This window comes from Trichechus manatus, unplaced genomic scaffold (genome assembly GCF_000243295.1).
Source record: "Trichechus manatus latirostris isolate Lorelei unplaced genomic scaffold, TriManLat1.0 scaffold00074, whole genome shotgun sequence".
In the NCBI taxonomy this organism is placed as follows: domain Eukaryota; kingdom Metazoa; phylum Chordata; class Mammalia; order Sirenia; family Trichechidae; genus Trichechus; species Trichechus manatus.
This window is the reverse complement of record NW_004444010.1, coordinates 3,658,556-3,673,827: the sequence shown is the minus strand read 5'-3', so window position 1 is coordinate 3,673,827 and position 15,272 is coordinate 3,658,556.

Genomic DNA, 15,272 nt, shown 5'->3' with positions numbered 1-15,272 from the left:
AAAAAAAAAAAAAATCAAATCAGGAAAAAAAGGTAAGATTTGTATCAGTTTGTAAGAAAGATTTGACTGACTTGAAATGTGAAGTCCACAGAAACCAAAAACTGAGTAACAGATTTTAGGTCAGGGAAGAAGAAATGGATGCAATGTCTGTTTTTGGGTGGTGATGTGTTTCATTTTAAAAAATAGGAAGACTACGGGAAGAAAAGGCTGTTGTGACAGCCAGGTAGCACTCCATGCAAAAGCAGGGTGAAGTGGTGACATCGTAACTAACTCCACTACTGTGACTGTATTCTATTAATTTATACCTTTAAACAAACTTACATTATTTTGAGGACTTGTAATCCAAGCATACGTTTTATTTGATGCAGCTTTTCATATTTGAAAAACTTAGAACCACTCTCTTAAATACCTGTTGTTCACGTTGATTATAATCAGAACTGTCAACACTAGGAAAGTAATTTATTACTGTTCCGTCTTTTAAATCCCGATAAAGAAAGCTTATTTTCAAGGTTTTGTAGCACTGAGCATTTCATGTATGTTTTCTCAAAATCAGGCCTAGCAAAGGGATTTGCCACAAAGGAAAAAAGCAATTTCAGACAAAAGAACTCTTTCCTTTTAAGTTAAAATTCATTGTAAAAATGGAGAATTTTGCCTCAGGAAAATATGTGGGCTTCTCTATTCAGTCACTTTGTAGAAGTGAATGCTGTCTTTGTGGACTAATTATAGGTATTTACCATAATAAGTTTGCTTTCTGTCCTATGCAAGTCCTAAGTCATCAATGAAAAAAAAGTGCATTTTTGTTAAGTGAAGTAAGGGTGTGTCTGTGGCTTACAAGAAATAACTAGTTATTATATTTACAAAATAGGCAAACATTTTGACTTTCCAGAGCCCATTCTTACCCGTTCTGCTCATAATTCTATCACCGAATAAGGTCCACACTTAGATAAAGCTCATAAGCCCTATCCTACTAAAAGAATGCAAAAAGTGAGGTCGACTGGAGATATTATTCTACTTATGATTATTTTTACCTAAATGCCACAAACCTTCTAATACTAGGGGTACTGAATCCAATACTCTTCTAGGAAATGGTCCCCACCTGTTCCTACTTTTCCTTGTTCTTTTCAAGCATTCTAACATATTCCAGCAATATCTATAGTTTTGCACATTCACCAAGACCTGTTTCTCCTTTTACTTTCCATTTTTTTAATTCAAGCACAATTAACATCTTAGAATACCTCCCTAACACTGAACGGCCCCCACTTTTTTCTCATTTTTTAAAAGAGTTATTTTATTTGAACCTTGTTTTTAAGTCCTCTGTCACTCTTAAAAAAAAAAAAAGTCTCCATTGCCGTCGAGTCAATTCTGACTCATAGCAACCCTATTGGACAGAGTAGAACTGCCCCATAGGGTTTTCAAGGAACAGCTGGTGGATTTGAACTGCTGACCTTTTGGTTAGCAGCCTGAGCTCTTCACTGTGCCGCCAAGGCTCCTGTCACTCTAAGGTAGTCATATGTTTCAATAAATCCATCTTTGAATTTACTAGCATATTCGTCACTTTGTTTGATCTCCATTACATTTTCTACTCTACTTCTTAATTTTGAGTTTGATTTCATTTCACCAGAATGTATCCTTTGGTAATTCATTAGGCAAGAGTCATTAAATAACATTTTTTTCTCAGCTTTTATGTATCTGAAAATGTATTTATTTTACTTTCACCTTTGAATGATAGAGTTCCGAGTATATAATCCTAGTGTGAAGGCTATCTAGCCTCTCTATTTTAAAGATATTATACAATTATCTCTGGTATGTATTGGTTGTAACAAAAGATCTACTATCAGATCATTTATAAATAATTTCATAAGTAATTTGTCTTTTTTCTCCAGTAGATCTTAAAAGTTTTTTATTCTGTATTTTTAACTTTTTGTTTTTAATTTTCAGTGTGTTATGTCTAAATTTGAATGTATTTTATGTTACCATTTTGAACATGGTGTTTTTCTTCAAAAATTTTTATCTCTTATCACTTTTAATATTGATTCATCTCTGTCTTTTCTGTTCTTTTCTTTTAGAATTCATGCTGTTCATATGTTTATGCCACTCAGAAGTATTTTGCACATTAACTAATTCTTTTTTCTTGAATGGAACTTTGAGCTGTTAATTATTTGTTGTTGTTGTTGTTAGGTGCCATCAAGTCGGTTCCAAATCATAGTGACCCTGTATACAACAAAATGAAACACTGTCCGGTCCTGCGCCATCTTCACAATCATTGTTAGCTTGAGTCCATTGTTGCAGCCACTGTGTCAATTCATCCCGTTGAGCATCTCCCTCTTGTTCACTGACCTTTACTTTACCAAGCATGTTGTCCTTCTCCAGGGACTGATCCCTTCTGATAACATGTCCAAAATATGTGACATGTAGTCTCACCATTCTTGCTTCTAAGGAGCATTCTTATGTGTTTGTTCTTTTAGCAGTCCATGATATATTCAGTATTCTTTGCCAACACCACAATTCAAAGGCGTCAATTCTTCTTTGGTCTTCTTATTCATCATCCAGCTTTTGCATGCATACTGTGGGGCTTGCGTGTTGCTGTAATGCTGGAAGATATGCCACCGGTATACAAATACAAGTAAAGTCACCCATGGCAGATAGGTTTCAGCTGAGCTTCCAGACTAAGACAAGCCAGGAAGAAGGACCCCGGTGGTCTACTTCTGAAAAGAATTAGCCAGTGAAAAGCTTATGAATAGCTGTGGAACATTGTCTGATAATAGTGCCGGAAGATGAGACCCTGAGGTTGGAAGGCACTCAAAAGACAACTGGGGGAGAGATGCCTCCTCAAAGTGGAGTCGACCTTAATGATGTGGATGGAATCAAGCTTTCGGGACCTTCATTTGCTGATGTGGCATAACTCAAAATGAGAAGAAACAACTGCAAACATCCATTAATAATTGGAATGTGGAATGTACGAAGTATGAATCTAGGAAAATTGGAAATCGTCAAAAAATGAAATAGAATGCATAAACATTGATATCGTAGGCATTAGTGAGCTGAAATGGACTGGTGTTGGCCATTTTGAATTGAACAACTATCGGTCTACTATGCCAGGAATGAAAACTTTGTTAATTATTAGGCCTATCTTTTTCATTTCTGGAACTTTTGTGTATTTACTGTTTTCAAATTTACTGGTTTTTTCTTTATAGTCTATCATTGTTTTTCTGCCCTTTGAATATTTTCACATGCTTTTTGAAATTTTCATTTAAATAATTCCATGATTTCTAGTTTTTTACACATGCATTCTCTTGGTCATTTCTTCTCTGATCTCTCTCATTGTTGCTCATATCTTTTTTTTATATGTATATAAATATTTAGTGTGAGTTTATTTCATCTAAAAACTATTTTCTTCGAGGGTCTCTTTTGTCTCGGATATTGAATTCACTTTAATGAGTCCTTTCTCTTAAATATCATTAGTCCTTTATTAGTCTAAATTCAGATTTTTTTTTTTAAATTTTCAGTACACTTTAAAATTTATTTTTTGATTATCATTTTCCTTCCAGGACATTTATGTTTACTTTTTTCTAAGGCTCTACAGATATTTTGGTTCAGCTCCATACTTAGCATGAATTTGAACCTCATGCCAGGGGTTGAAACTGGCCCAAGCAGACTTCCTAGAGCTTCCCTACACTGGTTGGCAGAGATTTTCTAGTCCTTATTTTATAGTTGGACAACCCTTCTAGCTCCTGGCTTTATACATCTAGCAAAATTTTGGCTATCTATTTCTCAAAGGGGTAAGACTGCATATCAACTTTCATGTGGGCTTCAAGATTTCAGCTCCTAGAGTTCTTACCTCCATATATATTGTTCCAATGCGCTATGAATTGTTTGACTTCAGTTCTAGCTCCTACATCAGGTTCAATTTCTGTCTTTTTTTCTGGTTCTTGGAATTTTTTCTTTCTTGCTCTGAAATTCAGTGACAAACTCAATTTATTGTTATAGTCATCTTGTATTTCCATGCATTTATTTGTCATACTGTGAAGTCTTGAGTGTTGCTGTGATCTTGGAAGCTATACCACCAGTGTTTCAAACACAAGTAGGGTCATTCATGGTAGACAGGTTTTCACAGAGCTTTCAGACTAAGATAGACTAGAAAGAAAGGCCTGGCAACCTACTTTCAAAAATTATGGATCAAAAATTATGGATCACAACACAATTTTGTCAGACTTGCTTGTTTTGGACACAAAATCAGGAGGAATCAGTCGCTGGAGGAGGACATAATGTTTGGTGAAAAAGAGGGCCAGCAAGGATGAGGAAGGCCCTCCATTAAGTGAACTGGCAGAATAGCCACGATGATAGACTCAGACATATTGGCAATTTTGAGAATGACACAGGACCAGTTTTGTTCTGTTTTATGTAAGTTTTCCATGAGTCAGAATCGCCTCAATGGCAGCTATCCATCTAGTTGTCTGTCTACAGTGTCAAGCATCCTAGGAGGTCTGCATTACCTCACTCCACTAATTTACTTGAAGTCCTCAATTGTTTTCAGTATCCCTTTCTCTACTCTCTGGAATGTGTTCTCCATTGTTAGTCTCAATATCCTGAGATCACCTTTAGCTAAATCATAGCAATTATGAGTCCTCCTTGTTTAATATTATGCTTTCTTGTTAATCTAATTTTAAATTTTTCTGGAAGTACAAACACTTTAAACTTCATGGTTTGATCACAATTTCATTTCTAATGTGGCAAAAACAGAACTCTAATATATTCCAAATCTCTTCATTTTCCATTCTGTCTGTTTCTGGAAGTGATTTTTTCCACACTGACCAATCCATGTGCAATTTTAGTTGTTTTAGAAATGTGCTATTATAACCATCACCACAATAGTCCTCTTCTCCAGGCTGAATCCTCTCTCACACAGTCTTTTCATCATCACGCTTCTCATCTCAAAACCAAAAATTAAATTCTTTATCTCCTGCATGCAAGTCTCTTTCCTACACCAAGTCTCTGATCAAACAAACTTGCTTGCAGCTACTCCTCTGACCAATCACTTTCTACTAAGTCCAACATTCTTGGCACTTACTTTATTTGCATTTCCTACTTTGTACTTCCTCCTTCTCTGCAACATTAGTGCTTCCTGTAGCTTTCCTGCAAAATACATTTATTCTGTTCTCTGCACATAAGAATATTGACTACAGTCATGAGATAGAGTTTACCTCAACCATATATTTATTCAGAAAATTTTAGGAGAGGTTTAATGATTCTAGATAAAGAGTTTGGACACTGGATTATGGTCTACAACAGGAAACTCAAGCACAAACAGAGGTATTGATTTAAAATGGTATAGCCATGGTGCAAAACAGTTTGGTCATTCCTGAAAAAGTTAAACATAGCATTACCATATGACCCAGCAATTCCACTCCTAGGTGTATGCCAAAAGAACTGAAAGCAAGAACATAGATACTTGTCCACCAATTTTCACTGCAGCACTATTCACACTAGCCAAAAAGTGGAAACAGCCTAAATGTCCATCTACAGACAAATGGATAAACAAAGTGTGATATTTACATTTAATGGAATACTGCTTGACCATGAAGAGAAAGGAAGTCCTGATACAAGCTACAACACGGATAAACCTTAAAAACATTGTGCTAAAGGATTCTGCCTTAGAGTCTTCAGAGCGAGTATGGCCCTGCTGATATCTTGATTTTGGATTTAACAGCCTTCATACTATGAGTGAATAAATTTTGGTTGTTTTAGCCTACCCCTCAAAAAGTTATGCTAAATGAAAAGACAAATATCGAAAGTTATAAAAGGACAGATACTGAAAGTTATGAAAGGAAAAATGTTTTATGATTCCACTTATATGAAATATCTAGAATAGGCAAGTGTATAGAGATCAAAGTTTACTAGTGGTTACTGGGGCAAGAAGGAGGGAGGGCGAAAGGAAGACTCAGTGCTAGGGGACACTCAGCTTCTGTTAAGGATGAGATAATTTGGGAACGGATAAGGGTGATGGCTGAAAAACATGAACATAATTAACATCACTAATCTACACATGTAAAGATGGTTCAAATGTCAAATGTTTTGTTACATATATGTATACCACAATTTAAAAAAAATAGATACAATTTAAAATAAAAAAAATGATTTCAGATAAATTGTGAGAAGTCAAGTCTCTCTAGCTAACAGAAGGAAGAAAAGAATAGGTACCAAATCTGAAGATACATTTTGACTTATGTCTATGAAATTTGTCTTGTCCCATTTCACTTTGCATTTGGATTAGTACCTTCATTAAATCAGAGACTTCACTCTTAATCTCTATTCACGCACTAAAAAAAAAAAAGTGCTTTATGTATAGCTGTCCTCATAAAAAATGTTGGTTTCCTGCAATGATGTCTGCAAAATGCTGGCTGCTTGATTTATTTGTTAGATCAAAAATAACACCTAGCTCTCTCCATTCTGAGAAAGCATATATATGTTTTATTTTCTGACAAAGTGTGGAAATGAGAAAGTTGCTACACTGATTGGATAGATCATTCTCTGGTTTTGATTAAAATAAAAATAGGTAACACCTGTTTTAGTTATCTAGTGCTGCTATAACAGAAATACCACAAGTGGATGGCTTTAAGAAATAGATGTGTATTCTTTCACATTTTAGGAGGCTAGAAGTCTGAATTCAGGGCACCAGCTCCAGGGGAAAGCTTTCTCTCCCTTTCAGCTTGGGGGAAGGTCTTTGTCATCAATCTTTCCCTGGTCTAGGAGCTTCTTAGTGCAGGAACCCCAGGTCCAAAGGACATGCTCTGCTCCTGGTGCTTCTTTCTTGGTGGTAGGAGGTCTCTCTCTTCTCTGCTTGTCTTTTATATCTCAGATGAGATTGACTCAAGATACAACCTAATCTTGTAGATGGAGTCCTGCTCGTTAACATAACTGCCTCTAATCCTGCCTTATTAACATCACAGGGATTAGGATTTACAACACATAGGATAAACACATCAGATCACAAAATGGTGGACAACCACACAGTACTGGGAATCATGGCCTAGCCAAGTTGATGCATATTTTGGGAGGACACAATTCAATCCATAACAACACGTTTGAAATAAACTTGGATGTCCTCCAGAAGCACTGTATATAATACTACCAACTAACTTAACCTTCCATTTCCAAAGACAGCACCTCAGTGGATGTGCCTTTTAATCATATTATATTCAAAATACTCAATGATATAATTTGTTTCAGCATACTTTGCTAATTTCCTGGCACTGGCATATTGTTGTTATTGTTGTTAGTTGCCATTGAATTGACTGCGATTCATGGCAACCTTTTGTTTAACAGAAGACATTGTCCAGTCCTGCACCATCTTCATGATCTTTGATATGTTTAAGCCCATTGTTGTGGCTAATATGTTAGTCTATTTATTGAGGATTTCCCTCGTTCTCTCTGACCCTCTAGTTTACCAAACATGATGTCCTTTTCGAATGGTTTGTCTTTCCTAATTGCATGTCCAAAGAAAACAAGATGAAGTCTGGTCTTTCTTGCTTCTAAGGAGTATTCCAGTTGTATTTCTTCTGAGATAAATTTGTTCATTCTTTTGGCAGCCCATGGTATATTCAATATTCTTCACCAACACCACGATTCAAACACTTCAATTCTCCTTCGATCTTCTTTTTTCATTGTCCACCTTTTGAATTCTTACGAGGCAATTTAAAAGTCCATGGTTTGTGTCAGAAGCACCTTAGTCATCAAAGTGAAACCTTTGTTTTTTAGAACTTTTAAGAGGACTTTTGCTGTAAATTTGCTCAATACAGTACATCATATATTTCTTGACTGCTGCTTCCATGAGCACCGGCACATGAGCTCCAATAATTATCATTTAGCAATAGTAGTTATTTTCTATACATTTTACCACCTCTCTTCTTTCCAAGACTTATGTAAATAATTATAGGTGAGTTGAGGCCCTGGTGGCCCAGTGATTAAGAGCCGAGCTGCTAACCAAAAGGTTGGCAGTTCGAATCCAATAGCTGCTCCTTTGGAACCCTATGGGGCAGTTCTACTCTGTCCTATAGGGTCGCTATGAGTCGGAATTGACTCGATGGCAATAGGTTTTTGATGGTAGATTTAGATGGGTTATCAGTTTCAATAAGTGTCTCTATGTGGTTTTATTTGTCCAATCCAAGAAACATTTAATTGAACATCTACTTTGCATAAGCCACTGTGAGAGGCTGGCGGAAGAGATAATAAAACAGTGAAAATGAGTAAAACAGTATTGTTTCTTTCAAGAAGTTTACTATTAAGCATTTTGTATACATTTTTAAATAATAACATTTAAATGATCCTGCTGGGAGGAAAAATAGCTAATATTTATGGTGGGAAATATTACCATATTGTTGATATTACACATCAATGTTACAATAATACATAAAGAGGCTTTACTATATGGGCAGTACTGTGCTAAATGTTTTCCATGGACTGTATCATTTAATTTCCAGCTCATACCATGTGTGGATGAAGAAACCAAGGCATGAAGTAACCTCATTCACTCCAGTAAGCAGCGAAGTATTTTACCACTTACCGTATGACCTTATTTCCAACAGCAATATCATACAATCAAGCAAATTAATTATCAGGACCACAGCACCTGTCAGATTTGTCTGCCAGCTCTAATACTTACTACCTATTTAGCTTAGGCAAGTTGCTTGACTTTATTGGCGTCAGTTTTAAACTATACATGATAAAACGAGACCATAGCCCTCTCATAGACCTCCTGCAAACAATCAAGTGAATGACATATGCTAAACAGACTGCCCATACTAAGTGTCTGATCTTTTGTTCTAGTCGTTTTTGTTATTTCTTTTATAACCATTGTTAATATATAGCAAGACAGATGTGAGGTACAGTGAGTTTAATTTCAGAACCCTGGTGGCACAGTGCTTAATCGTTCAGCTGCTAACCGAAAAGTCAGTGGTTTGAGCCCACCAGCTGCTCCATAGGAGAAAGATGTGACAGTCTGCTTCTGTAAAGATTTACAGCCTTGGAAACCATATGGGGCACTTCTACTCTGTCCTATAGGATCACCATGTGTTGGAATTTGACTGGACGGCAATGGGTAAATTTTATTTCAGAATAAATTCAGGAATCCATGAACAGTAGGACTGTTAAGGACAGTTCTACTACACTGATAAGATTAAACCAAACCCATTACCATTGAGTCAATTCCAACCGCTAGTGACCCTATAGGACAGAATAGAACTTCCCCAAAGGGTTTCCAAGGCACGGCTGGTGGATTTGAACTACTAACCTTTTCATTAGTAGCCGAGGTCCTAATCACTTCAATACCGGGCTCCTTGATAAGATTAGCTGCTTCAAAATATCCGCTGCTTCTTATTACTATACGTACGTACCAATAATTTTGCATAGCTATTATTTCATTGGGTGGATGATGGGGAAGCATTGAAATATTCATTTATTCACTCACAATATGCATTTAGTAAGTTTCCTTATGTGCTAGCTGCTGAGATAAATGTTGTAAGAAACAATGACGTAGACACAACCTATAATTTCTAAGAAGTTTACTATCTACTATAGAGAGCAATCAGAAATAGGCAATCAGAATATGACAGGGAAAAGTACCAGGCTAAGAGTATACTCATGTTTTTAATCCAAATGTAAGAATCATAAGGATAGGGCTTTGTCTTGTTCAGTGCTGAACTCCCAATGCTTAGACTAGTGCCTTGCACATAGAATGCACTCAGTAAATATTAGGCAAACAAAAAAAGGAATGAGCTCTCTATGAGAGACCCTAAGCCAAACTATGAAATCCCTGGGTGGTACAAACAATTAATGTATTCGGCTGCTAACTGAAAGGTTGGAGGTTAAAGTCCACCCAGAGGCACCTGGGAAGAAAGGCCTGGCAGTCTATTTCCAAAAAAATCAACCATTGAAAACCACACGGAATACAGTTCTACTCTGACACACATGGGTTTTCTATGGGTCGAAATTGACTTAACAGCTGCTGGTTAAGCCAAACTATAAGAATAAGGAATGACTTTATGAAGGGGGTGGGCAATTGTTGAAGTCAAAATAGGGATTAAATCAAGAGGAAGAAGAAAGTTATCCCAGGAAGTGTTTTTCACTTCCAGAAGATCTTAGAATCTGGTAGATAGACTTAGTTTCAGGAAACTGGAAGTAGTTTATCATGGCTGGAGCTTAGCTCTAGAGGGGGAGAGTAAAAAAGAGAAGAAGGAGATCGTGAGGAGCACTGCACCCTATTAAGGAATTTGAACTTCCTTGTAAAGTCAATGGAAATACTCAAACATGTCGGCATGGAAATGTTATAATCAGATTTGACGGTTAGAAGAAAGCCCTATAGCTGCAGTGTTGTTAAAGTGGACAAAAATGGAGAAAAGGAAAGAAATTGTAAATTAAATATAATTGCTTCAATACTACAACCTAGATATAGATATGAAGTTTACGGGTTAAACCTAAAACTTCATTAGGAAGCCCCTCAAGACAAGCTCATACTTAGTTAGCAGTGCTTACCAAATGTTGTCTAATAGACATGTACACATAGCAGGTACAAATTAAACTGTTGCTGTTGCTGTTAGCTACTGTTGAGTTGGTCATACCTCATGGCAACCCCACTCATGACAGAATTTGACCTTTTTGATCCATAGGGTTTTCATTGGCTGATTTTTTTGAAGTACATTGCTGGGTCTTTCTTTCTAGTCTGTCTTGGTCAGGAAGCTCCCCTGAAACCTGTTCCATATCATAGCAACATACAGGCCTCCACTGATAAGTGGGTGCTGGCTGTGGTGCATTGGCCAGGAATAAAACCTAGTCTCCTGTACGGAAGGTGAGAATTCTACCACTGAGCCACCATTAACCCCCAAAATTAAGTTACTGATGTTTAATCCCATTGATACAGTCATGAGATTTCATAGTCTGACTGAGAAGCACTAAAAATTTATTTAGAAAAAAGCAATAGACACATATTACTGAAAAGCGACATTGTGAAATAAACCACATCCTTTAAGAGTTCTCTCACACACAACTCTCTTGATCGCCATTTATTACAGAAATTGAACTGAGCTCAAAATTTTGGATATAGGTTTCTGAAAGCAAAACATTTTCAATTTTTAATTTTTTTTCTTTTTTTTTTTTTAGTGGCAGACAGCAGAGTTTCACAGTGCTTTTGCTTTTTAGAACAATTTCAGCTTTAATAGCTAAGAATTGTTCACAGTTTCTTAAAATTAAATCTCCACATTGGTTTTCAACATTTGAAACATAGGTTCCTTTTAAGTTAATTTTAAAATAAAAAGCTTTGTGTAATAGGTTTTACACTATCACTCAATATAAAGCATATACACTCTCCTTGTATTTTGATTAAATTTTTGACATTTAAAAATTTCAGCTGATTGAGATGTTTCCAGTCTGTTAAAAGTGAGAAAGGCATTTTGATACTTCTATTATTGCATAACATTCTGGTTCCTGAAGTTCTAGTTCCTAAATTGGGGGGGTTTCCAAATATTACTAAAAAGAATTGAGAGTGCTGCAACTTCAATCTGACTGTTGTAGGTCACACAGAATCTTTCTAAGGAACAATTTTCTTGTGAATGTATATGCTTAATGTATATGCTTATTGCTGTCATCCCAAATCTGAAAGAAAGAATTTAGGATATGTGTATGCAACATATCTTTTTCTGTGATATTACTATGTCCTAACGGCAACAAACAGGATACCTGAAAAGATGTAACTCCTTCCTTGGTGATCACGAAAAAGACACGGAAATGAAAATGCCATTTTCACATCCTGCATAAGCAATGAGTACTTTAGTTGAGTGTTCTGCAGTCTACAAACTATGTTAATTTCTTGGAGTATTGCATGAGTAATACTTCTTGTAGGAAATATTATAGACTTGTACAGTCTAACCTTGTATATATGATCTCATTCATCTGCTTTCTGAGTTAATTTTATTTGTATGTCATCAAGGAAAAGGAAAAACTCAATTACCTATTCTTTACCTCTTTACCTTTTCATACCTTCAGTACTCTCTTCAAAGGGGGAAAAAACAACAAATTCCACTGGCTGGAATCCAGAGTACCTATAAGGTTATGTTTACTCACATTACTGCTGAAGATACTGAGAATAATTTTTCTTGACTGGTTACACTAAAATGAGAATGGATGATCAGATATAATAAAGAGCCTCGTAGATATGTTTGAAAAGGAAATTTCATATTCAATTTTAGTAATAATTGGTCAAATGTATGTATATGTCTAAAAATGCTAAAAAATATTTATCAAATATACTTACTCACTCATGATTTTGAGCTCTTATCCACATATTCTGTTTGCGTTTGTATATATATATATATGTATATATAAAACCCATTGCTGTCCAGTCAATTCTGACTCGTATTGAACCTGTAAGACAGGGTAGAACTGCCCCATAGGGTTTCCAAGGAGCGGGCTGGTGGATTTGAACTATCGACTTTTTGGTTAACAATCGAGCTCTTACCCTCTGCACCACTAGGGCTCCTATATATATATATATATATATATATATATATATATATATATATACACACACACACAGATATAATTTAGTCTGTTAAAAAGCTGCTTACAATTCCATTGAATGGACATGCCACAAGTTATTCTAGGCTAATATCTAATATCTTTTTACTATTTTAAAGACCTGTTTTCTGTAGCTGGCATATATTTTTCTCTGATTAAGAAAAAAAAAAACAGCTACCATTCTTATCATTACTTCTGTATATGTTATGTGGTCTTTTTGTCCTGCTTTAAAAATTTATTTCTCCATATAATTTTTAAACAATTTATTGAGATATAATCTACATGTAATAAAATTCAACCAATTAAATTTATTATTCAATAGTTTCAAATATATTTTAAAATATTCAATAGTTTTTAGTATATTTACTGATTTGGGCAATCACATTCTAATTTTAGAACATTTTATCACCCTAAAAAGAAACCCTATACCCATTGTCAGTCACTTCCCATTTTTCCCCAAACCCTGTACAACTAGGGACCACTAATTTACTTTCTGCCTCTATGGATTTGCCTTCTCTGTACATTTTATGCAACATTGAATCATATAATAGGTGGTCTTTTATGACTGGCTTCTTTCACTTAGCATGTTTTCAAGGTTCATTCATACTGTAGTATATATCAGTAATCCATTTCTTTTTATGACCAAATCCATTGTGTGGATATATCACATTTTTTTATCCATTCATCAACTGAGGAACACTTGGGCTGTTTCTACCTTTGGTTGTTATGAATACTGTTGTTGTAAACATTTGTATACAATTTTTTACAGATATGTGTTTTTGATTGTCTTAGGTATATAACTGGGAGTGTAACTTCTGGGTTATATGATAACTCTGTATCTAACATTTTGAGGACATATCAAATTGTTTTACAAAGCAATGTATGAGGTCTCCAATTTCTCCACATCCTACCAAAACTTGTTGTCTGCCTTTTTATTTTAGTTATCCTAGTGCTGCTAGACTCCTAACTGAAAGGTTGGTGGCTAGAACGCAACCAGTGGTGCCTCAGAAGACAGGCCCATTGATCTGCTTCCCAAAGGTCACAGCCTTGAAAACCCTATGGAGCACACATGGGGTCTCCATGAGTCAAAATTGACTTGACGGCAACTAGCAACAACAATTAACAAGGATGCTTATGAAATGATTTGTCATTGTGGTTTTGATGTGCATTTTCATGATGACTAATGATATAGAAGAGCCCTCGTGGTTCAGTCGTTAAGAGTGTTTGAGAGTTTGGCTGCTAACCAAACGGTCAGCAGTTCGAATTCACTAGCTGCTCCTTGGAAACCCTATGGGGCAGTTCCACTCTGTCCTATAGGGTCGCTATGAGTCGGAATCGACTCGAGGACAATTATGGGTTAATAATACAGAGCAAATTTTCAAGTACTTACTGGCCATTTATACCTACTTTGGATAAATAGCTATTTTCTTCTTAAATTTTCGTTATTTATATTTTTATTATTGAACTACAAGAGTTCTTAATATATTGTGGATATTTCTTCCCAACTCATGGGTTGCCTTTTCACTTTCTTGATGTTTTTATTTGATCAGAAAGTTTTTAATTTTGAAGAAGTTCAAATTATCTCTTTTTTTCTTTTGTTGTTTGTATTAGTATTGTATCTAAGAAAATATTGCTTAGTCCAAGGTCCCAAAGACTTATTCCTACGTTTTCTTCTAAAAGTTTTATATTTTTAACCCTTACATTTAAGTCTATGACCTGTTTTTCACGTGAGATAAGTCTCCAACTTCATTCTTTGCATATCCTGTTGTCCCAGCACCAAACGTTGACAAGATTATTTTTTTCCAGATTGAATTGTCTTACACTCTTGTCAAAATCAATTGACTTTAAATGTAAGGCTTTATTTCTGTACTGTACATCCTATTTTTTGATCTATATATTCATACAAGCACCACACTATATTTATTGTAGCCTTGTAGTAAATTTTGAAATCAAGAAGTGAGAGTTCTCAACGTTTTTTTCTTTTTAAATTTTAAAATTATAAGGATAAAAATACCATGATATATTTTTGTTAAGGACAGGAACTATTTACTTATTTAACATTGCATTTCTACCAGCTAATAAGGAGCTTGGCAAGATGGTCAATAATGATTTACCGATGTTTCAAATTAGGATATAACATTTTTCACCATTACTCCAGTTTACTATATTGCAGGAGAATTGCTTACAAACTCAATTGATCACTAATGTTAAAAAATAATATTTACTTTTTGTCTAACAGACTTTTTAATGTATTTTTCTTCACCGATGAACACTGACACAAAATTTTGATTTTCTACACTTTTTGTACTCTCTGATTAGTCCAAAAATCCCCTGTTGCTAGTTGTAATGTGGAAGAAACTAGGGCTGGCCAACAATCTGTCTGAAAATAAGTAAAATACCACCCACCTGGGGTCAATGACCCAATCTGTTTTATGAAGCCATTCTCATTCCCACACTGAAGTGCTTTAGATAGGTGAAAATGACAAAGCTGATTGGTTCAGGTAACCAAGGTCACAGAAAAGGTTCATATTTCAATTAGATTCACTCAGAGATGTTAGCAATGAGTCCTACTAAGGTGACTTAAAGCTCAGATAATCTAATTTGATTAATAATCTATGCTACAGTTTCCTGCATCTCTGCCTCTAGAATACCACAACCTGTCTGAAACAACTATTCCCCTTAGAGAGTTGGAAAAAAAAAAAAAAAAA